This window comes from Equus caballus, chromosome 31 (assembly GCF_041296265.1).
Source record: "Equus caballus isolate H_3958 breed thoroughbred chromosome 31, TB-T2T, whole genome shotgun sequence".
NCBI classification, from domain to species: domain Eukaryota; kingdom Metazoa; phylum Chordata; class Mammalia; order Perissodactyla; family Equidae; genus Equus; species Equus caballus.
In genome coordinates this window covers 22,983,042-23,008,896 of record NC_091714.1, presented here as the reverse complement: position 1 = coordinate 23,008,896, position 25,855 = coordinate 22,983,042, and the positions used below count along the sequence as shown (strand labels likewise).

At 39.9% G+C, this 25,855-nt stretch overlaps 1 protein-coding gene across 32 annotated transcripts in view; it reads right to left on the bottom strand.

Moving 5' to 3' along the window:
• The window catches only part of HIVEP2 (HIVEP zinc finger 2), a 183,887-nt gene that overhangs the window by 71,415 nt on the left and 86,617 nt on the right, over nucleotides 1–25,855 (bottom strand). For 31 of the 32 annotated variants that reach the window (XM_070256268.1, XM_070256266.1, XM_070256274.1 and 28 more), the window contains one exon: nucleotides 7,907–8,019. The gene's annotated coding sequence lies outside the window, so the exon portion shown is untranslated. Of the gene's footprint in view, nucleotides 1–7,906; nucleotides 8,020–18,211; nucleotides 18,837–25,855 lie in introns of those variants that run through there. The other variant, XM_023633115.2, reaches the window with a different exon arrangement.

The window sequence follows — 25,855 nt, the reverse complement described above, 5'->3', positions numbered from 1 at the left end:
TGTTCTCATAACCCTTTACTTTATTCCTGTTATCGCACTGATATGATCTACTTTGGATTTTAGTTAACTGAGTACATATTTTATATGCCCAATTAAATTTTCAGCTACTTGGGAACAGGACCATTCTCCTTTCTCTCAGTACACACCTCTGGCACCAAGCACCATCTCGCACATGGCTGGTTTTCCATAAATGTTGGATGGATTCAAAAGTTGGCTAAAGTTGTTGAATGGAATCTTTAACTCCTTCCTGTTTCCCACCCCTCCATAACCAATCACATGCCAAAAACCTATAGATGATTTAATCACAGTGTCTCTCCCATGGTGCCCTCTTATCTTTTCCTATTACAACCATTCTAGTTCAGAACCTCACTACCTCTTGTGGAGACTATCCTGATAGCTTCCTCACCTTGTCTACACCTGGGATTTCTACCTCTTAGTCTGTGAGGTGAAGTGAAGTATAGTTCTAAAATATAATCCAATCACGTCACCCCTTAGCCCAAAAGTGGGTAAAGGTTCTCCAAGGTCTACCAAACTGATGTGCTAATTACACATTCAAGGCCCTTTATACTCCCTTGTTCTCTCAGTACCTTCTGGAATTCTTCTTCTTTCACGCCTCCTCTTCACTTCTCAATGCCGTGTTCCAAACGTGCCATGCTACTTTTCCTTCCATGATGACACCCACACTATCCACCCATCTCTTTGCCTACGTGGATGTAATTCTTTCTGCCTATCAAAGCCTTTCCTTCTCTAGAGCTTTCCTCAGGAAACACTTTCTGATCCCTAAGCCCTTCAGCCCCATATTACCACAAGGAAATGCATATGATTTCTTTCTCCTCTGAATTTGTAACACATTTCATTTATACATCTCTGAGGGCGCTACTCAAGCTTTCTTATATCCAAGTCAGGCATGCTCAAGTCATATCTCTCTCTCAGGTTTATAAGCAACTTGAAGCTAAAATGCAGACTTGCACATCATTGTATTCCTCCAACCACCAGAACACTAAATTGCATATGGCAGAAATGTCATAAATATTCATTGAATTTAACCAAACTAAAGCTTTTACAAATAGCCAAAAAAGCTCAGGTTCCATGTAAGAACGATGAGGGCTCAAGCCAACTTAGTGTTGGCATCTGTGATGATTGGTGTTCTCAAAATTTCCACTGAAGACTGATGACAGAATCAAGCTCTGCTACAGTCAATGAATAATTTATTTGTGCACAAAACATTCTGTTAATGGAAATCTTTTTATGGCTCAAGATCTAAAATATATTTACTGCCCTATAGTTATTAAATGTTTGCTTTAATCATTAGCACACACGGTAATGGCAAATGATAATTACAGGATCATTATATGCTCTTACACTGATTTAATCAAGAGTATCTCTTCTGAAATTCAAAAACTCCTCAGTGGATGGGAATGGGGTGGATTACACTGGAACCAGCCAACTGATTGCTACCATCAAATTTAAGAACCTAAGGATTCTGTTGTGAGAAATATCAGCAATTGAGAGAACAACTTTAGATTCAAATGGCTGATACATTTTTTTTCCATTTTAGTGCTCAAGTGAAAATCCCCCTGCTTTCCTGAACTAGACTGCCTCCATTGAATACATCATAGCAAAGGAGAAGTGCATGTGTTCGCGCATTCCCTAGATTTCGCAGCCTGCCAAAAAATGTTCCTTCCCTGTGCTATTTCAGCAAGTCGTGAGATGACAATGATCATGCTCCTCAAAAGGAAAAGATAGCTATTTTTCCCCTAAGTCTTATTTTAGGAGGCTGAAAGGCACACTTCTGGCTGCTGTGAGTACTCTGACAAGTATACAAGTTCCTGAGGAGGTGCATTTGGGGGGAGGTTGGCAGGGGTAAAGTCGAGAAAACCTAAAACCATCCTAAGCTCTTGGGAAATATTTAAGGAGCTGGAAGAACAGCAAAAAAAGAGGAAGAAGGCTCAAGGCTTCCCGTGAATTCGTATTTCCAACTATAAACCCTCATGAAAAAGAAAAGTCAAGTGTACGCTGTTTATCTACTTTTATCTCAAACTCAACTGGTATATAATCAAATTCATCATCCTACTACCCAAACCAGCTTCTCTCTTTACTTCCTTTTTTCTATTAAAAGTTACATTCAAACTCCCAAGCTCAAAGCCTGTGTCATCATTGACAGCTTCCTCCTGTTCCCCACCCCCAGAAGTGCACACACAACCACACATACACACACAAACGCCTCCTATCCCCAATCAGGCAGTCCTACACTGGCTTCCTGCACACTCTCCCTCCTTCTATCTGTGTCCTGTCAATCCTTACTGCCACCACTCCAATTCAGGCCCCCGACAACACACAAAGTCGGGAGCTCAGAAGGTACTCTGGGCCTGACTGGCAAATCTCTAAGGGACAGGTCTAGGCATGACGCCCTTGTGTATATGGAACCCAGGGACAATCATCAGAGGGACTAACCTGTGCAAGTATCAGGAAAGCCTTAAGGAAAACACTTAGAGCTGAAAGTAGCCACAAGGGCGCCAAGATGCAAAACCTGAGGAGTGAGGAACTGAGGAAGAGACTGGAGGAAGGTAAGTCGCAGAGAATTCTCTGAACCTGGGATTCAAGTGTTCTCTAAAGTTTTCTCAACAGTGCTCTCGTCTGTGATGAAGCGTGGGAGGAGAGGCAAAGGGCACGACAGGAGGTGACAGCTCTCGTGCGAATTAAGGCAACTCCCTCCTAAATGGCTTCTGTGCTTTCAGGGACTCTTACGCCCACTCACGGAACCTTCACCTCTACCCCCATGCCATCCAACACAGCCCAGCCAGATTCAGCTTCCTAAAGTGCAGCTCACATTGCATCCCTAGTGCTCAAAAATTTTCAGGGGCTTCCCACCACCACAGGCCAAATTAAATGTACACCCTTAGTCCCAAAGTCAGACAATTGTGCTCCACAGGCATGTCACATCCACACCTGTATCTCCCAGGAAGCCATAACAATCCAAGGCCACGTTTTATTTTATCTCATTAAATCTCTTCAGAGGCCAATTGTTTTTGTTCCCACGGTCAAGATAAGGACAATAAAGTGTCCTTGTCAGGGGAATGGAGGGGTTTTTGTTTTGTTTTGTTGAGCAGGGAAGGGGACTGTCATTATTTTACTTTAAGAAGAATTTTTTGCATTCAAAAAGAATACTAAAAAACACATACATTTGTTCTTATGAACCTGCTCTGGATGTTTAATAAGTATCAGACTTGCTGATTCATCTCACTAATATGATTAAAATCAATCTGTGCCCAGGTATCAAGGTGCAGTCCCCAAAATGATTATTAAAAGAAAACTCATAACCAAATATTTTTATTAAATTCAACAAATATTTATTGAGTATCTACTATATTTTCAATCACCATATTCAAGGTCGAAGAGGACACCAACAAAATAAAGTCAGACTCTTTGCCCTCAGGCCACTTACAGGGTGGTGCATGAGATAAAAATCTCACAGAACTACTTTAACACAAAAAGCAAGCACAAAAATACATACAAAGAGTGAAAAGAGAGAAGTATAAGTGTTAAGGGGATTCAGAGAGAAAATGAGATGAAACATGAAGATAAGTAATACTAAAATAAAGGAATTAACCAGACTCTGATATCAGGAAAGCACATTAACCAATAACCCAAATAGTAGATGAGGTAGAAAATGCAAAGTTAGTCTTTTGGCAATTCATGGATGAGAAGTCAATGTGACAGCAGGTTCAAAAATAAAGATCTCCAACTGGGTGGCTTTGTCCAATATCCAATTTAGTAATTTATAGTGAAAACTATAATTGCCAAGGAAATCAGAACTCCAAAGGCCATTCTTGATCCATAAGGATGTTGCTTGGAGTTTATGTGACTCTCAGAGCAGGAGGAGTGATGGGGTGAACTTGACAGTTTGTATCATCAAGGAAGGTAAAGATGCCTCCAAGATTCCCTAAAATTACGATATCTGATTCCGCCCTCAAACTCCAGTATGGCTTCTGTTTCATGTATGAATCATATGAAACAGAATACAGTGACTGCCTCAACAAAGCTGGGATATTTGAACACTGTCGGTAACTAAACCAATGACCTGCTGGTGAATGACATGCTGTGAGACGTTGGGAGAGGCAGGGTGGAATTCTTGCTCATGACTAACTGGTGCTATAAATTTAAGCAAATCACTCAGTTGAAAACCCCTGAGCTTCTGCTTCCTGTTACACATAATAAAATGTGAGTAATATCTACATAACAGTCATTGCCTTAAATGAGATACTGTAACATGGAAGCCATTTGCAAACTGTAAAGCATTACGCAAATGGTAATTCACATCTTCATAGTAACAAGGTGTCTGATTACCAAGTTCCATTGTGTAGGGTTTGTATGGAGAGTAAAAGATGAGAGGATCTCCTACACAGACATCCTATACCACAAGCTAAAGTAAGGAGACAGGAAGACAGACAGAAGGGAATACTATGAAATGATATCAAAGCAAGCCTCAGTCAGTTTTCAGATGGCTACAGAATGCTCAAGAAACAAAACATACATTGCTCATACTGCTGGTTTAATTAATGTTCATGGATTGATGCTGCATAAATGAAGGGGTAAAGGTATTGAACACATGAATGAAGGAAGGTATAACCGAGTGAGGTGCTTGAAGAACAAAGTAGGAAGCATCAAGCTGTGTAGAAGAGGGTAAGAAAAGACTTTTGGAAAAATGAAAGCAGGGAGCCCAAGAAGTTCACAGTAAAGGGCTCCCTTCCACAGGCTCTAAGAGCAAAGGAAACAGCAGTCCCTGGAAGGAGTCGGAGTCCAGAGGTTTCACGTCAGCTCAGAAATCCTCAGTCATAAATTCTGATACCCTCTTCAGTTGCCTTAAAATACGAGGCACCCAAACAGAAGAACTGGATGTATCAGAAAAGCTAGAAAAATAACCCCATGCAAAAGGAAACATTCTGAAGGCTGCGATACATTGAAGCTCATAGGTCCACTCTGCACAGCAGGAAAAGTTATACCCGGTCATAGATCTAATTTGCAACCTTATCAAATCTTTATAAGACCCACAAAAATATGTCCAAATAGAATAGATTAAAAGTTTTCCTCACTTTTATTTTCCATATTGGTATAAGTAATGACCCAAAAAAACACTCCAAAAACATATAAAGGCATATCAGAAGAGAAAGCAGCAGAGGGATGGATGAACAATGAATCTGGGGAAATCACCAAATGCAGCAATTTGCACAGAACATAGAATTACATATTTTGTGTTTCCTAAATTTAAAGTAAGAATTCAATAACTTGACTCCAAAAATTACTATCATAACTATATAATTCTCAGCAAATTAATTACTGCTCTGAAACCCAATTTCCTCATATGAATTTAGATTCTTAATTCTTACTTTAAAAAGATTAAGCACCAACAGCACAGAACCTGACTAACAGAATATGCCCAATGAATGTTAACAATTTTCACCTTCCTTCTTATCTTTCCTCAGCTTAAAAAAAGAAATGTCACTTACATAATTCTTAAATAATTACAGCCAATGCATTGAGAATAGAAATCTGAGGACATGGTTAAAGATTCCTAGTCCAGCTAATATTGCCATAAAACGAATGACGTCAAGACCTGACTAAACCATTGATTACTTGAAGGAAAATGGTACTACATCAAAAGCAACATTATTATAAAGATAAAGTAATTTATATTTACTATCTTTTACAAAAAGTACCAAAAAAATGGATATAGTTCTTAATGGTGAGGGTTTTGCTTTCTTATTTTGCAAACTGTTTTCTATTTACTACCAATTTGGGGTGGGGAAAATTGGGCAAATTTAAAAAATTTAATATTTGAAAAAAATATTCTTGCTTGGGCTACTGCATACGGCCAGGTTGAGAGAGAAAGTCATGGAGAGGTTGTTGATTTATGCGGCATAGACCTCACGAAAACTTACCAATTTCATATGAAGTGTTTCTTTACCAAAATAAGTGTTTGGTTTAATTGAGAAAATGCACTCGTCTCTATGAGTTATGCCCACAATGACAGGCTAAAGAATTAGTCACGTGATTAATAAAATATAATACTGTTAAGTTTAAACAATGATTACACCTACTACTACCACTAGTAATCACCATAGATCACTGCTAGGTACCAAGCCCCTACTACCTGCCAGGAGTTTAATCTTCACATAATCTTATGAATTAAGTAACATCCTTATTACACTAAAAGAATTTATTATTTTAAAACACAGTGACCCAATGAGCTGCCTTAACCAAAGGCGCCCACAACTCACACTGTGCGAGAAGCAAGGAGCACGCCGGATGCACTCAGTGTCCACACCACGTCCATTCTCAGGAGGCGCTGATGGAATAGTCTCCCAAACATAATTTAAATTGAGTCCCATCAACCCAAATGTAACTGTAACACTGTGGGGCACTTTGGGAATAACTGTAAAAGCCAACCTTGTGAGTAGATGGAAAATTAAATGTGGCAGACAAACACATTTAAGTTAGTGGTTCAGAGTATTAATTTTCATCTTCTAACGGCTATTATAGCTATTGAAGAAATTAAGGCTTTGCTTTTGAAACTTTTTTTTTAACATTTCTCTTCCTGATGGGTTTTTCATCTAACTGCCTTATATCCCTTTAATTATCCAAAGATTTTTCCAAATGGCACCATGTGCCCATAACAATGGAAATTATTGGTCACAAATAAATCTTAGGTCACGAACCCTCCAGGCAGAATGAAAAGATTCCCGGGCTTTCCACACTTGCTATTTCTACATTCACTGGGTGCTCAAAAGCTACACTAACAAATCAAGTCGCAGGGCAGTGGCCTCAAGGGAAATTACTCTAGACACGCTAAGGCAGCTGTTGGCAGTGAACAAGCTACGCAACAGTATCCCTGAAAACCACCTCACCACATCACGTCTTAAGATGCCCACAGGTAAAGCAGACACTTGGTTTCGAAGTCGGCTTCCCAAATGATTAGACACTTGCTTCTCTCATTCGTTATCACTCACCAGGTTTTAAAATAGCTCCAGTTTATTCAGAGAATAATTAAGTAACAAGTTGCACAAGTTAGAATCATGAATAACATTTAGGATATCAGAAACTCAAGTCTTGTCGCATAGACTAGGAATGTAAAATTTTTCCCAATTTTTCTGTTACTGCGTAAAGAGTTAATTAAAGCATGAGTTTGCCTGGATTAAAAACAAATTACCAAACCCTAAAGTCAGTATCATTTAGACTCCTGATGCCAAAAATCTGTTTGACTGAGCAGGTTTACTATAGTGACATTTTAACAGTAGCCAAAGTCCTGTTCCCACTAAATTCTGTCTTGGCAGCACCAACAATTTGCTACAAGCCTAAACTCCTCCTGGGTAAGTGTTCTCTACCTCAAGAGCTTTCTGCAGCAACACAGTGCAACAAGGAAGTTGAATTGAACAAGTCCTTAAGATTTCTATTCTTACCACGGAAACTCAGCTTTCTGTAAAAAGAGAACGGTCTAAAATAAGGAGTTACTAATTTACTGAAAATGGTCATTATACCTTAGATTTGCATCTGATACAATACAGTACAGCTACACGCAAATATCTCACTAAAAGTATAATTGGATATTCTCACATTATCTCAAGATTACAATAAGCAAATAATCATTAAAATAGTAAATTAAAGGATCTGGTTTCAAACTATAAGTGATTACATTTTCTAATCTCATCTTCCTCATCAGGATAGTCCCATAAAAGTGGTAAGACTTATGAACATTTTCATTTAGATAGCATCCCAGACATCTTTCACAGGTTTTGAGGACCTCAAATCATTACTGTCAAAATATCACATAAAGCTAAGTATTTTGCTTGAGAGATTTTTCCAATAATTTTGAAATCAAGCCATATAGGAAACACTTGACTCAACTTACCCAGAGGCTGAATGTTAAAGTATTGGTTAAAGAGTGTTCCAACCAAATCAATTTGCTTAATTTTTCAAGTAGATCTGATTATCATTGTCTTTTAAAAAATTCAAAGACTCCACCTAATGAGGAAAGAAAAAGAAACAAAAAAGAATAATATTTAAACCAGAGTAGCATCATATGATCGATACATTAATAACACAGAAATCAAATCAAGATTATTACTATATCTTCTCCTAAGTTACTATGCTGTTTAAGACTATAAAACGACAAAAGCATCTGCCAACTCAATTAAATTTTCCACTTTGGGGTAAAATGAATGTTCAAGCATAGAGGAAAAAATAAAATAACACAAAAGTGTGAGATCAGAAGAGTTTATTTTCAGTGCTAATTGGCACATAGAAACGATGACTAGATAATGTCAGTTAGGATATGTGACATTAGAGATGAGAAAAAGATGCAACTGATTGCTTTGGAATCTGACTCATTGATTCTTATTAATTTATTGCTGCAACGACAACGCGTAGGTTGCAGTCCCTCAAAACTGTTAAGCCCTAGCTACATGCGATCTCTGTTGAGGAATATAAACTAATACCTAGAGAGATCATTTGCAAAAAATTCACCAGCATGAATTTTCAAATCATTCTTAGAATGCTATACCCTGTCTCCCGCTCTGCAAAAGACTCATAAACAGTTTAATTCGATTTATAAATAATATCAGTTCGTTCTACTCATTTTATCAGTAGGCGCACATTTTCTGAAGCTCGAGTATTAAAATTATTATCTCAGTTCCAAGAGAAAGTTTGAGAGAAAGCAAGCTATATATCAACTGATGAGCTCATAAAAGAAATGAGTTGCTGGGGGGTGGGAGTGAGCAGAGGAGGGAGAGAGAATATTGGGCGGCTCCCAGCTACTCTCGAATATGGTACCCCCCAGGGCAGATTTAGTATGTTGTAAAATCCCAGAACATCAAACACAACTATATTCAAGTGAAAGTTCAAAAATCTATCCTAAGGCCACCAACACATGATTTTTACTATGCAATTTAGAATTAGGCACATACTGTTACTCCCCAATCCCACTATACATGTTAGAAAAATTAATTGATAGTTATCTCAGTCTAAAAAAAAAGTTGAAACTGATTTGCTATGCACTGTTAGAAGGTAGATGCTCAAAAAAAATCCAAAACAAACAAAACAAAAAGATTCCTAATAATGGAGAAGACAAATAGCAATAATTATATATACTAAGTAGAAATCCACAGTAGTCATGGGAAATATATTTTCACTTTCAAGACAACCTGTGTCTCGATTCTAGTCTTATTCCCATTTAAAAAATAGTTATTTAGGAAACTCATTTGGATATGATCTCAAAAGACTTCATTCACAGAGATAAATAGTTTTAAATATTATTCCAGGGTTCTCGCCATAAATATGACAAGACAAACGTCAAACAATTTGTTTATTTTAAATTATGCTGGATCAACAAATATAAGCACCTAAACAAAACGGTACAACACACGCACTTTTCACATTTGAATATCGAGCAGCAAAACATTTTTGTACTTTTCCAGGCCTTTTTCTGAAAGAGTTACAAAGGTTCTTTCAAATAATGTTTGGTAGCTAGCTTTGTAATATCATCTCTGAATTCCTGCCATGATGGTTTTGTGCTGGTACACTGTTCAACAACTTATCTTTATGTTAGTCACTTTCCAAGAAAGAGGGAGGGCGCGTCCCCTCATAATGCAGAACGACTTGAAGATTCTTAAGAATCCTTTCTCACCAATTTTTCAACGTGTAATGCGAAACCGACCTGTCCCACAGTCTGGATCTACCATCCCTCTCTGTCTGTGTTTATTTCTTCGGTAGAGTAGTTTTCCTAAGTTATGTAGTTTTTGCCTCCTAAGAGGACTTAAATTTCTTGAGTGTGGCCAGTCACTAAGCCAGTATCTTAAAAGGTTTTTCACTTATAATATAGGAACTATGCTCTAGTTTCAACTTAACTCTGCTTATCTGAGTGGTCAGCGATTTCAAATTACTTAGGAATTTCTCAGTGGTGATATGGGCACCTCATATCAAACTTCAGAAGCATTACGTACGAAATATATTAGTTACCTATATGGATGATTCAGTTAAGTGACTGGCCCTAATTAGCACAGAAGATATGGATCTGTTGCCTGTGTAACAGGTAAGTTTCATGTGTACAAACCACAATACAACATTCTTTAGAAACGTCCATTTCCTTGGACGTGAAGAACGACACCTGAGATACGATAATAGGGTCCCTGCAATTTCTGCACCATCGAGTAGTGCAACACCTCGCATAATTTTATTCCCTGCTGAAAGTACTGGAGCTAGACATCCTTCCCTTCAATTTGTGTTTATTGCCTGCCTCACCACACCAGGACAGAAAAACACCTCAATCAGTGGTATTTTGTCTCCATCAGAAAATCTAACTACATCTGAACTTTGTTTTTAATGACATGGTCTAAACAATGGGGTAATTTATCATTAGCTAATGTTTGATCACGCTCCCCACCAATTGGTCTACTCCAGCTACCAGTGTATAATAAATCAGATGGCCCGGCAATGCGGGATTTGAATGACTTTCTGCAGGTGAATGGTTTACCCCATATAGTATACAGGAATCATGCTCCCTGAGGGGACCAGGACACTCCCCGGGAGCACTTTAGCGTCCAATCTGTTCCAACAGCGAACACAGTAAATTAGTCCTTTCCGGAGCACTTTACAGTAGGAAATGGGACCCTGGAGTCAGCTCGTGAATTATAATGTCTTATAGCCCTGGACTACTCCTTTATGGCCATCAGACACCCTCCTTTATTGAGGATGAGACTGAGGCCCAAAAGTCACAGTCACTTACTCAAGGTCATGTAACTAGCAGGCAGATTTCTGACCAGTGTTCCAGTGAGTTTCTTTGTCTCCCACAGGCAAAAGTTCAATAATATTTAGGAGGAGTTTATTGAGCACCGACAACATTAAACATGCTTTTCCATTTAGGATGGGAAGGAAATGAGTGCAAAGTGAGTGAAAACAGACCCACAAACACCATAGGCTCCATGCCACCCTCCTCATCATGGTTAGAATCAACTCGCTTCTTTGCAACCTAGCAAAAAACTGGCCAAGGAGAATAAGGAAACTAAAAACACCTTGTGACTGTTACATACCAAGATATCTTCATATATTTTGGCAGAGCTCCAAAATAACATCTGGAAAGCAGTGCCCTGATGGCCAGAGTTAGTTGCTCTCCTTAGCCATTTATATTATTTTCTCCCTACTTAGTCCTTTATATTATTTTTCCTTATAAATACATAACATTGAAGATAACTTTGTGTGTGTGTGTGTGTGTGTGTGTGTAAGAGTGGCCCTGACCTAACATCTGTGCCAATCTTCCTCTCCTTTGTACATGGGGCATTGCCACAGAATGGCTTGATGAGCGGTGTGTAGGTCCATGCCTGGGATCCAAACCTGCAAACCCTGGGCTGCCAAAGCAGAGCTCGCAAACTTAACTGCTGCACCACTGGGCCAGCCCTTGGAGACATTTTTAACCAGAAAAATACCCTTAATCCCACCACCCAAACACAATTATTTGCACTTTTTAAAACTTTAATCTAGTATTTATTTTCCCTTATGAAAGCGTATTTTCACATGCATGCCCTCAGAATGTACACATAATTATGCATTCTAATGTTTTAATTTAACATTTCACAGACGCATTTTATATTTCCATGTAGTTCACACAGTTCTCAGTTTTACTCGCCACATAATATTCCATAGCATTAGCATGCTTAGCCATTTCCTTAATCACTCCTGTATGTGGGAACATTTCAGATGTTCTCATCTATTTTTAACACAAGGGATACTATCTTTTCCTTAAAATATTAACAGAAATAGGATTAAATCAAAGGGAATGAATATCTTTGCAGACTTCACATTATAGCCAAATTGACATCAAAAGATTGAAATTACCTATAAAGCCACCAGTGATATATGAGCATTCCACCTTCACCAAACTTCCTCACCATCCTGTGACTAAATTTTTTTGAGGCTTTATTAAATGTAAAATGGTACTTCCAGATTGCTTTTTTATTTTAATGGTGACCATAATTACTTTCCCATTTAAAAGTAATTTTATTAATTATTAACTTTACTGTCTTTCATCTTTAATGTAAAAATTATCTATTTATATAATTTGAATGCATTTACGTCCTATTTTTTCTTCAGAATTTCAATGGCCATTTAATATGATATACATATTAACTGTTTTACAAATTGTCCTTTAAGTTTATTTTTAGATATTTAACCATTTAACATATCTGGCATATATTTGGATCCATAGTGTGCGGTACATATTCAGCTATTTTTGACAAATTCAAAGTGATCCACAATACTATTTACTAAGCTTGTGATACCATATTTTATGTATACATTGTATTACAGTGGGTCCATTTCTGGGTTCTCCATTTTGTTACGTTGATCTACACATTTAAAATGGAACGTTTGTTCAGACCAAGTAAACGTTATGTGACTGGCACTGTGAGGTATTTTCCATGTGCATTATCACGTGACCCTGGTGTGCACCTGTTAGGCAGTTTGAATTACTGTCGCTGTCTTTCCAGTACGTCTGAATCCACAGTGGGGCGAGATTCCACTCCTTGTCCTCTTTTCTCAAACATTCCTGATACATATTCCTTATGTGTACGTGTACACTTGTGAAATTCTCACCCATTACTCCCAGATCATATTATTTGATTAAGTGTATTATCTGCCCTCCATATTCACCCATACCCCAAACACATTCCCATTAGGAGTTTGAATAGAATTGTGTTGAATCACATACATAAGAATCTTTTCAATATTTTGTATTCCCATGTAAAAAAGAAAACCATAGTATATCATAATGCATCTCTACATTTATTACATTTAACTTTTATATTCAATAAACATTTACATTCTACAAGTCTCCAGGTTCTGCCTGTCCTCATTTCCATTTCACTTGCTTAGAAATACTTCATTCCTCAGGTCCAGCAACTAAATTGTGTTAATTCCTCACAAAGTTCCCTGAGTAATATCCTTTATAAGCAGGCGAACACCGATTAAACAGAAGACAAGTATTTTAAGTCTTAATTGCCTCAACAAAAACGAAATTAACTCTATGTATGCAACACAAGCACCACAAAATAATATCCCATGCAACCAGTTTATTTTCTTAGCATATCTACAACACAAAGCCCTGAGTTCATTTAAAAGACGGCCGAATGGCTGGGATTACTTAATACGCCCCATTCGCTCCCTCCCAACCAATGTCTCTTATGTCTGCCATCTGTGAAATAGGTTTGGATTCAAAGATAGTGAAAAACAAACAGAGAAATGTAAATGACTTAAAATTATAATAAAATATTTTAAGCTTAAGTTTGACGGAGAAAAGTCTACATATTGTCGTACATGTTAATTAAATCCATGTGTTTTCTTCTCCGATTTAACAAATGTAGGTACTCTCAAGGAATCATATTTTACAAAACCTATGTGGTACATGAAGAATTCTAGTCACTATGGTGAAAGGAAAAAGAGGACAAATAGAAGAAACAGGAGGGGAAAAAAGTCAGAAACATCTGTGTGAAGGTCGTCCAAGAAGGGCGGAAGCTGTTTTCATCCACACTTTGAAAGTCACACTCTGTGTCAAGTTGAGTGAAAGCCTGAGCAATGTGCTTCTCCACCTTCCCGGAAGAAAGAAACACAAAGAAAATGTGGCAAATATTTAATCCAAGCCTCGTTTCCTGAAAGACTGCAAGATGCCCACAAACTTTCTTTCCCAGAGTTCAAAATAGCAAGCTGAGTGGGTGTAAGCACTTCAAGCGCAAAAAATATAAAAATAAAAATAATAATAATAAGGTAACTAAGGAAAGGAAATCATCCTTTTTGCTCCTCAGTTTGAGACTTTTAAAAGAAGCCATTTCAAGGGATTTTAATGATTTGGATCTAGTGTTGTCTTGAATCATTATACGAATACAGTCCTGATGACTTAAACAGGGCCTCTGGCCACTTTTAAACTTTTTCTTACCTTTTCTATGTTAAGACTAAATTTACAACCTCATTGTCACAGTAAGAGCAGGCAACTTCATTCTGCTACAACCAGACTCTTAAATCACTCCCACACTACACTGGCGTAAAGGGAGAGTTGCAGGTTCACCGGGTCCTTCCAGGGAGAGGGAGCTTCCTCAACACGGCTATGAAAACTTTTAACAACATGTGTGAGTCACCAGAGGAGCTGGTTAAAATGTAGATTACGATTCTGCAGGTCTGGGTGGGGGCCAACTTGTTCAAGTTCCCCAGTGATGCTGATGCACGGGTCTGAGGCCCACACTTTGAGAAGCAAGGCGGTAACAATGATTTACTCATAGCTAGACAACAGAAGTAACAATCAACCAATTAAGAACATTGGCAAGGTACCTAACACAGTGCTAATTGTTACAGGAGACAGTAAAGTATATAATAACATAAGTTCTGAACCAACACATAAAAAATTATTTTTAAAAAATTAAGTGCTAATTGCTAAAATGCGTGGTGACGACTCTAATAATGGAGTCTAATAATGGATCTAATAATGAAGAGGAAGAGTTCAGTAACAGCTAGAATAATGGCACATGGTTTCATAGAAGAGGTCGGACCTGATAAGGCCCCAGGTTGGGAGGATGTGGACAGAGAAGGAGCAGGAACCAGAAAAGGAAGTGTCTGGAGTTCCAACATGGGAAAACTACAGTGCACCTCCTTGTGGCTGTAGATATTACCATTTGAAACTTTTTTTTCCTCCCCAAAGCCCCAGGACACAGTTGTATATCCTAGTTGTAAGTCCTTCTATTTCTTCCTCGTGGGAGGCCACCACAGCATGGCTTGTTGAGCTGAGCAGTGTGTAGGTCCAAGCCTGGGATCAGAACCTGTGAACCCCAGGCCACTGAAGCAGAATGCACGAACTTAACCATTATATGACCGGGCTGGCTCCTCATTCAAAACTTTTCACCAGAATTCACTTTTAGCCAGATGAAGGGAGCTTCTGACCTTGTTTAATATTTGTAGGTTTGGGAATTATAATGCTGCTCCAGGGCAGTAAAGAAACAGGCAGTTTTGTCCTAGTCTTATGCAGATTTTCTCCATTGGCAACAGCAACAGTGTTAGTGACATTTTAGGTTTCAGCCTGGTAGCACAAAATTACCATTTTTGTATATATATTTATGCATCCCTTTGATTAACATATGTCTCTAATGATTAACAATTTTAACAGCATTAGAATATAACTTTTCACTACAATAGAATTAATAATCTTCTGTTATCCAGAGTGTTTGAATTTTACTTTTATAAAAATGAACACTTTTCTCCTATAAGATACTTTTGGATGGCACATACCCACACAACACCCTCGGCTCCAATATTATTCTTCCCTTTCCTCCCACACTGGCTGACAATGGGAAGAAAACACATCCAGAAACAGAATGAAATTATTAATGAATTACACCTTCGTTTTTTTTAATCTCCTTAGGGAGCTTTTCCTGTGAGCCCACAATATGTTGGATATATTGCCCAATGGAATGAACAGAAAAGGAACAGAGGATTGCAAAGGTCCAATAAACATGAAAATTCAATCTCAACTTTTTTTTACTGAAGAAAATTATAGGGAAGTGAGGATACCTATAAGCTGCAGGAGGGAAAGGAAGCATTTGAAAGAGAAACAGTACATTTTAGCATTCCTGGGTCAAGTCAACAATCTCACTGAGTTCCGGTTCCGTCTTTGGAAATATCAACTTCACTACCCTATTGTAAGCAGAAAGAAAGGATATATGGAATACTTGCATATATTACATTTCATGTCAAGGTTAAATGCTATGACTACGGTTTAACCACAGCTACCATCCCTTCCACGTTTCTGTCCTACAAGACTTCTTGATGCTTGCTGGAAGACAGAATTTAGACAATGGATTATGCCAAATCTCTGCAATTTCAAAGCATCTACACTTGAAGATCCAAGCCACTTGCATCTCTAGAGCTGTGCTAAATAAGGCTGTGGTATTCAGGATGCGCCAAGAGAGTTACCTACCCCCCCAATCTAATACACACTCACGTGCAAAGACTCATGAATGACAAGAAAAAGATCTTAATATGAGGGTGCTAAACTGTTACCCATGAATGGCTGCCAGGCACTCAAGAGAATGCAAACAGGCTTGCCCCAAAAAGACCCCGAGAGGCTCGTCTTCTGCAAGTCTCTTCCCCTTTCTACTCTGAACCTTTCAGGTGTCCTCCCCTAACTAGGTCACGGGATCATGCGGGCTGCACTCCCCAACAACTGCAAAAACAACCTTCTTCATACCAGGCTGCCCAAAATGAAAAGTGTTCTCATTAGTGAAAGAATTACTTTATGAAAACAAGCCAAACAAACAAAAAAAAACCTGGGACATTATAAAAACTTAATACAAAGAGACAAATAATGGTTGGTGAAAGATGTATTTGGGGAATGGGTTTTACCAGAACAGAAGCAAGAAACTGCTCCTCCCCGAGCTGTGCCACTACTGATCCTATTCAGACACAGCGCACGGGGCCGTGTCACTTGAACTCCAGCAAGGTATGATCTGCTTTCAGCTTTCTGAGGCGATTTCTATTTGAATCAAATTGGCCCTTCTGAAGGCATATCATCAGTGGGTAATTCTCTCTTTCTTTCTCTCTCTCTCCCCCTCTGGTTTGTTTGAGTCTGGGCTTTCGGTCAGCTATAAGGCAGAGTCTCGTTTTTCCTTCCTCAGCATCTGTCATTACAATCCTCTGTGCTTACTCGTCCACCTGCTTTTAGAATTACCCATCAATATGACTAGAAGTTCTGAGAGTTAGATTTGCAACAGCACAGACTTCTAACTACAAGCCTGGAACCACGGCAGACATCAGTTCAGTTAAGAAAGATTTCCGGAGCCAGAATTATGGTCGTCACTAACCAGGCTGCCAGGCTAGATCAAGTGAACGTCAGCGCTGTGTCCCCAGAGGAAGCTGTTGAACTCGCCGGGTCGGTTCCCCTGAGCCCTGCCAAGGAGGCCCTTCAGACTGACAGCCGACCTGGCAGAGCCGGTGTCTTCCCCCGGCTGGGAGGCCCTGCCCCGAGGACAGGCACCAAAAGCCAGCAAGGCAAAGCTGAGTGGCTGGGGGCAGCCACTTGGGGCCGACACAAAGGCAGGCTCCCTTTGCCATGGGAGCGTTAGAAACCTCTGACGATGACTTGGGCTGTAGAAATGTATACTGCGGGACAGGACATCCCTCCTGGCACTCTGGGTGAGCACTGCGCAGGCCAGGGCAACTACAGCCTGGCCCCAGGACAGCCTGCTCCGCACATCAAAGCCGGAGGCCCCGGGAGGCTGGCGAGCGGCCAAAGACGCAAAGAGCAGCAGGGGAGTGTGTTGCCTTAGGACAATGGCAAACTGGGACGTGGTGGAGTCTGAATTCCAAGCACTGGGGAGGTCTGCTCAGAGATCTTACCCTCTCATGCCAGGCTGTGATTTAATTTCCTTTGCAGAAAAAAAAAAAAGGAAAAAGAAAAAGAAAAGAAAAGAATATACATTCCCAAGCCTTCTGTCTGCAAAAGCAGACAGCACAATGTGAGCTAACGGACTCTGGTCATTTTCAGCTCACAGCCACTGTCTGAAACAATACGGGAAAGTGCGAGGTGACACTCTCCTGTTCATCTTAACAGGGCATTACGGCTAAGGGGTAATTAGGATCATGTAAATGCAAACATCACTGTTCTATTGCTGATATCCTCCCAGATACTTCCCATCAATTCTGTTTAATTACAGAAGCACTGCACGTTACTTAGACCCTGACAGCTTCGTGTATTGGACAGGACACAGCATGCAGTCTCTTTCTGGGTAAGGAGAACTTGAGATGAGCCATGGAACCCTCAGTCGCAAAGATGACTCAGCTCTAGGACTTAGAAGGTCCTACCCGGAAAAGTTTACCCACTTGCTCAACAGAAATGGAGTTAGTTTGGGAATCATCTTCTCCTCCTCACTTTATTTTACAGCTTTTTGCAAAAAAAAAAAAGTAAAGAAAACAAACTAAGAAAAAAAACGTCTGTAAGAGAGTAAAGGAAAAATGCATCAATCACTCTCCCTTCCATGGTCTTGAAATGCGATTCCTAGGGACCAGGATGAATGTGGTGAGCGTCCTGAAGCCTTTCGGGAAGCAAGTGTCAGGAGAAATACGGCACCCTCAGGCCACTGAAGTGACAGGGTGCCATGAGCAGGAGCCATGTTGCATACATACTCACCAGAACAGAGAGGGCCTGGTGAGTCTCCTTTCAGAGGAAAGGAATACGAGTTGAGGGCACTCAGCTTTAGTCCACCCTGTACGTCAGGGGTGTCCTTCCAGCAGCACACGCCCATTCAGGCAGCGGCGTGTCACAGACCAACGTGTCATCCACGGTGGCACGCAATGGGTGGGATACATCCAACGCCTTGCCAGTCCGTGTGGGGAAGGCCAAGGTACAGAGTTTTCCTTGATTGCATAAAACGTAGAGCTATTTTCAGCTTCTGAATCATCGTTCTGGCTCTTTCACCAGTCCTAAAGCAATATTACAACCCTTTAAAAATATCTTTTCTATTCAATTTTCATTTATTTTATCATCAGCAAACACTTAAAATATTCCTGAGAAGTTTCAAAAAGATGAAACTATGAAAGAACTAAGAAAAAAAAAAAGACCAAGAAGAATTTTACAAATACTTGCAATTTAAAATGGTCACTCTTGCAATGGGAGTGGGTCAGCCCCACACTTTCTTCTGTTATCTTCAACCTCTTTATAAAAGCCTGGACAATTAACACTTAGCAGGACTTCAGTGTCTGAGGACACGGATCAATTTTGTTTTAGTCACACTTCTAAGACGTTGAAGAGAAACCTTCAATAACAGAAATAAAAAAACTGTTAACTGATATAGGAAGAACCTTAGCTATTTCTGTAATAATTCCACTGGGATTTGTGCTGGATGTTATAAAAACAGGATGTTTTGTTTGTTGTTCCTCATAAAAGACTCCCGAACCAGTATAAGACTACGAAATACATCAAAACTACAAATCTATGTGAGGATTGCTGGCATTAAAAAACAAGATGGAATTTTTATTCGTGTATTTAAAATTTTTGCTCAATGTGGGATGACCTCCGGAAACATGTTTCTTGTCTTCACAAACGCCAAAAGGGAAACAGTTACATAACATAATTCTGCGGTGGTCCAGCATCATAACACAGAGAACTTAATCTTAAATACAGGACAGTCACAGAGAAGTCTTCACTGCTAAGACTTCTAATTTTTAAAATTACCATGGATTAATCCATGGTAACTAGATACCTGCTCCATTTAGTTAGAAGCTAACCCTAACAACACAAGGACGCCAATAATAAACTTTTTCTAATGTTAATTCAATGCAAGGTAATGAAGTTACTGGCACCAAAGGATGAAATTAATATTAGTGGATTCAGAGATAATTTTAATGGGTATGTCTAGCACACCCAGATATACAATCTTATCTGCGAGTATGGGCAGGAAGCGGGGAGAGGGAGGGGAAAGCAAGGGTTATCACCTCTGTTAACGAAATCATGATTTTTCACTGCTCTCTGCCTAAGTAGACAGAAGCGTATATATCATCCCCGTATCCCAACCCACAACAGCCCTATTTAGGAATGAAGAATAAATGGGGAGAAAGTGTATCTAGGAAACAATTGCACCTAAATATTTTCCCAACTAGATAGTTGAGCTCTGCTCTGCTCATTCAGGTGCTTTTTGAAATAGCTGGTAAAGTCACTTCAAAAACTGCACCTGCTTACCACCATTCCATGAAGGAGCCTCCGTTCTAGCCAAGTGAAACACCGGGTCGACCAGGTCCAGGAAGGAAAGAGAGGCTTCCCCTCCTTTCTGAAGCCTCAGGGGCCACATCTAATCACCAAGGCTGATGGTTTCATGTCTTACAAAACTATAAAACAAGGCTCTTTAATACTTAACCACTTACAAACTTTTCGGCCTAGGGAAATAAAAGTTTTGTGTCCTATCTCAATATCTCTGATTTACTATTTCTGTCATCTGTTCACATATTCAACAATAATTTATCAAGCATCCATCACACCCCAGGAACTGTGTGGCATCAGAAGGCACACAAACGTGTTTTCTAACCACCACGAATACCTGGCCTGCAGGTAGAATGTGAAGTGCTGTGGTACAAGTGACAGTGGGCCCCGCAAGACACCAAGGGGAGGTATCAAGGGAGGGCTAAGAGTGGAGACACCTGAAATGGATCTGGCGTAATCAGCAGCAGCTTCTCAGGCAGACAGAGAGAAAACCAAGTTTGAGAGGAAGTAAAGTACATTTGGTTTTAGAACAAACTAGGTTTGAGGTGCCTTACAAACATTCAGGCAGAAATGTCCAAGCAGACAGTTAGACATATAGATATAGAACCTGAAGAAAGAAGTGAGCTAAAAATCCAGCTGGGAAGACCTCCAGCATCATCAGCTTCTAGGATGACACTTGAAAGGACCGGCCTGTGTAAACAGTGTGGGAAGCTACAGAGGGTAACGAGCCCCAGGGCTGCACATTGGGGAAAGCCACAAAGACTGTGTGTGGAAGCGTGGAAGGGGCTGAGAACAGAGGTGGGGACCAGGTCACAATGTCACAGAGCCAAGTGGAGAAAAAATGAAATAATAAACAGAGTCAAACGCAAATCAACAATAGGTCAAATTAAGTAAAAGACCTAAAAGATTTCACCGAATTTCAAGATTAAGAGGTTATGATATTCTTTTCTAAAGCAGGGGATCAAACCATGATGCAGTCAAGATAGGTAATGTAGGAGCTAGAAAAACCATGAGGATTATTGGTTTTAGTTTGTTTACTTTCAAAATGGAAGACATTTGAGCATGTTTAATTTTCCAAGTTGAGAGACTTTTAATAACTATGGTCCTGAAAAAAAGAAATGTCCTAACAAGATTTTACTGGATTAAATTTTGGCCACAGTGGAGAGACATAATTATGACTTGACTGTGTTAAAGTAAAATTTCAAATTCTCAGCAATTAACTAACCACTAATATTGACTTATTCATTTGGGGAGCCAAAAGGAATCAGTAAGAAATCACACAAAACTGGAGAAATCGTAAAAGTAAACCTACTAAAAGGCAAAAGTAAACTCTGATCAGAGAATTTTCAAACTGAACAAAACTTTACAAGTTCATCCACATAAATCCCTTATTTTAAAACAGACTTTAAATCAATGCAATGAGAACAATTCCTTTGGGAAATATCAAAACCAAATTTACATTGTGTATGATGAAAGAAATTGCTCATGACAAGGAGGAGCCACAAAAGTCCCCTGTTTCAGAAACTTTTATCAGTTGTATTCAGCCATCTCAACAGGAGGCAATTCCTGAGTGGCCAGCGAGTGCACCAGGAGACTTTGTGAAGAGACCCCTAAGGACTCCCCGACCTCTCACAGCCTCAGCAGCGAAGGACGAGCCCCGTGCTGCTCACGCTGCTCAGGTTGGGGTCGCGCCCCACACTGCTCTCGCCTCAAAGTCAGGACGCGACAAGGAAACGTTTGAATTGAAAGGAGTAAACAAGAAATTATACCAAGTGAAAAATGTTGGTTTTACAGTGTGATGGTTTGTGTTGTATGATTATAATTGAAAATCCCGTTTTATTCATCTAATGAAAAATCAGGAAAAAAGTGCTTCTTTAGAACTTTGAAAATGACATAAAATGGGTTCCAGAGAAATAGAAAAATAACAGAAGCTCCTTCATACTTCTTTTACAAGTTTTCCAGCTCCCTTTGTCTTTATGTTTTAAATAAGAGATGAGGCGGAGGAGAATGTCAAGAGGAAGCATTTTTATCAGGCCTGAAATAAATCAGGTCTGGTAATGGGATTTGGCTCCAGACCATGAGTGGGGTCCACCTGCCCTCAGTCTGGCAGGACTTAGGACTGAGGCTCTTTCATATGTAGACGCCAAGCATTATCCAATTTTTTTAGAAGATGTAGCAGATAGTCTTATGGCAGCCAAGACTGTTTAGATTACTCTGATTTTCATAAAAAGGAAGCTTAAAAGTTCGGGCCTACTGAAAACATTAAGAAGATGAAAGCTCTAGAAATAGTAATGGAGTCTGAAACAATCATCACATAGAACGATAAAAATCATCAGCATTTACTGCGTCTTTGTGCTCCAGCAATGTGCTAAGTGATTTGTATGTATTTTCTCATGAAATCTTTTACGAGGCAGGTGCTATTATTACCTCCCTTACAGAGGACTTGATGCCCCAAGAGTTTACGGAACTTATTCATGGCCTCACAGCCAGCGTTGAAAATGGTTTTCTAATCCAGTGAGTCTGACTCTAAACCAATGCTCTTGAAAATATATACATAGTGGCAAGATAGGAAGATTCTTGGGTTGAAGAAATACAAGTACCCCGCAGCTACTGCAGCTCAATTTTCAGTTCCACTCATGATTTTGATCTGGCAAATGGACCACCAGTGCCAAACCAAAGAAAGGTTAATATATTGAACCATTCCTGACTACCACTGTCTACACTAGCAGGACTGAACCACATGGCCACAGAGTTTGAGGTGAGTCAACCAGGTCCATCTACAGCAATGATGGAATGCTTTCACACTTAGAATGAAGGTCATTGCTCTAAATTTGGCAATAAAATCAAAATCTTTCTTATACAGCTCAAGAGTTTTCTTTTACCCAGATCATTGTCCTAATTTACATTGGCACTGAAAAGTGTTTATTAACTATAAAATAAGACTAAAATTGATGGGTTTGGAGGACATTATACACTCATGTCCCACTACATTTTTTGGAGGGCATGCCACGCCCTCCTTCTCCAGAAAATACAATATTTCTTTGTTCCTAAATAAAAGCCACAAATTTCCAAAAAAGTAACATAACTTCACTACTTGATATTCTTTTAAATTTTATTTTAACTTCATTATTGGGAAATATCTTTATTTAATTTTTCTATCAAAAAAAGCATTATGCTTTTCTTATAAAATGTTCATGATAAACTTTTCCTCCCCTTATTTATTCAATTATTCATTCAAAATACAACAATTGTGTTCTCCCAAAGCCATGGTTCTTGTCTTCATGGAACTTGTGGGCTAGTGAAGAACAGACATTGAAAATAGAGTGTTACTGGGTGATCCCATAACAAAAGGCAGGCTATGTAATCAGAAAGCAATGTAACAGTATTTGAGAAAGGGAACTCTCTTCTAAATGTGCACGATTTAAAATCTGGAGGTTAAACATCCCCCCTGTCATGATCTGAAGCCTCATAGTAAGAGGTGATTAAAACACACACATTTAAATCCCCCAAAACTATACTCTGTTTCAAAACTGCTAAATGTTCCAGGGCACCCTGAATCCAGTTTGAAAATCCTCAGTATAGATGTTCTAGAAACTTCCCAAAAGAAGTTTCGGGCCACCATTCTCATATCCTAGCTTGCACAGATTTATCACTCAGTCGAACACATAAATTTATGCAATTTGACAAATTTAGAAGGGAAGGGAGAAAATACAGATAGGATTATCAGAAGCGAAGACCCTTTCGAGTCTTGGAGTAGCAATCTTTTCCATTGAACTTTTCAAGTCTAAAATAATAATCTTTGACAAATTTGATGTAAACATTTATTATTTGATATAGAAACAAAGAACAAGGTATTTTGGTCCTTATTTTTCGATTAATTGAAACTCCCCTTAGTTTAATTGCACACACGTACAACATCTGTCTTTTCTTGTGCCCATTCTAGAACCTGCTGAGATCCCAGTTGGTTTCTTATTGATCTGCTTCCGTTGGTATCTCAATCCATAGATTAAGGTGTTCTTCTTTCCCTCTTTTGGCAAACTTTGGCAGACTAAGTACACTTGGCACAGATCATACACAAGAGCATGTCCAAATGGAATGCAAGGAGACCGCCTGATGCCTCTTCTTCCCACATCAGAGAAGCAAACCATGGCTGGTCCAGCTTGTCTGCCCTCCAAGGCTGGGATGTAGGATGGGAAGGTACAGTCCCAAAGGAGGGGGTGTCTAAGCTGCCTCCTGAGGTTTGAGGGAAGAACTCACTTGGAACAGGTGCAAGCAGAACTACTACACCTCATCTTCCAGCCCGCTCAATGCTTCCTATTTAAAATGTCATGTTGCAAACATTCGCTTTGAAGCCTACTATTTGACATTTGGAATGTGTCCTTCTAGAACCACAGTCACAACCAGTGATTGGCATCTCAGGCTAGCCTAAGGCGATGTAATAAGAGTACTAAAGGACCTATTCACCTTATATGGCATAGCTTCTATTAGAAAAAATCGTCATACTGAGGGCTTGAGTCAGCAGGATATGAAACTGCTCCTCACTTTTTCCTACATAGGCCCTAGAAGTCTAGGTAGAACTCCAAGAAGTAAATAATGAGGAATGGCAAGGTGCATTCTCCGGGGGCAGAGTGATGAGGCCGGGGCATCAGCGGGAAGAAGCTCAGTGGCTCCAGTCTTTTGCAAAGGTGGCAGTGGTGGTCCAGAGTCTGCACTGGTGGTCCAGACTCTTCCGCCACCTCCAGTAGCAACGGCGGCAGAAGAGTGGAAGAGAAGAGAGGACACAGAAAGTAAGTGAATCAGAATTGAGGGCAGTTATGAAAAGGGAGTGTCCTAAAGCTGAGAGCAAGAAGAAGAGACAGGGAATTCCTGCCACACGCCAGCAGGGGAAATCCCCGGGTTTAGGTTGTCATCCACTTCGTCACTGACTAGGAATACTTATTATTTAGTAACTTAACCCTCCCATCCTTACTTTCTTACTCTAGCTTCTTAGAGTGAAGCTTTACGTTATTTACGAAAATCTGCTTCAGGCTGGAGATGTGCAGTGCCCCTCAGATTTACTGCTAACCTACAGAAGTTCACAACAAGGGTGATTTTGTTCCCCCAAGGGACACTGGGCAATGTCTGGGGTTATTTCTGGTTGTCACGACCAGGGAGGGGGTGCTATTTTCATCTAGTGGGTAGAGACCAGGGATGCTGGTAAAGATGCTACAATGCACAAGACAGCCCCCACAACAAAGAATAATCCATCCCAAAATGTTAATAGCCCCAAAGTTGAGAAACCCTCTAACTTTGTAACTGTGCCGTGGTAACTTTTCGTCACACGTGACTGTGCTCTTAATGTGTTTAAGCGATGATAACACAAACCCTGCAGACCACCATATCAATCAAACTCCATCATGAAGATCACACCCAACCAAGAGAAATTCTACAAACAAGCAACATTGTTCTTCAGAATTACGACGTGTGACGTCTGTTTTTTAACTGAAGAAGTAAAATCAAGAGAACCAAACTTTGAGAGGCCGGCAGAGAGGGCAAGGCGTGAGCTTGGGATCACCCGGATCAAACTGCCGTTTTCTAGAGCAGGTGCTGTGCCAGCTCCCGGGAGAACGTAAACCTTGCCACGATCCTGCTTCTTAAGCATCTCCACCAACAGCAGCTGTGTTCCTCCCCAAGCATCCAATGACAACCCAGGAGCATCAGCTAGTCCCGAAACGCTCACAGCTCTCCAGCATCATAGCAACAACCTCCCCAGGAAAAGCCTTACTAGGCTGAATGTGTGAAAAAGAATGAAAGCAGGGCCACTATCAAGACACAAATACAGTAGTTCCATGACCCAGGCAAGGAACATAACCTCTTTCTGACTCTCTCTTTCTTCAACTAAAAAGAGAAAGTTTGGCTTAGTCATCTCCACCCTTCTTGTCAATTCTCCCCGCCATGATTGTTTTCTCCCCAGATGGTAGTGAAAAGGGGGCTACTCCAAAGAAAGTAGGGAAAAGCAACCTTGGGAAACCATCTGTGATGATGGCTCCAATCGTGGGGTGTCTGTGACCACAGCAGACTACCCACCCAGGCAGTGAA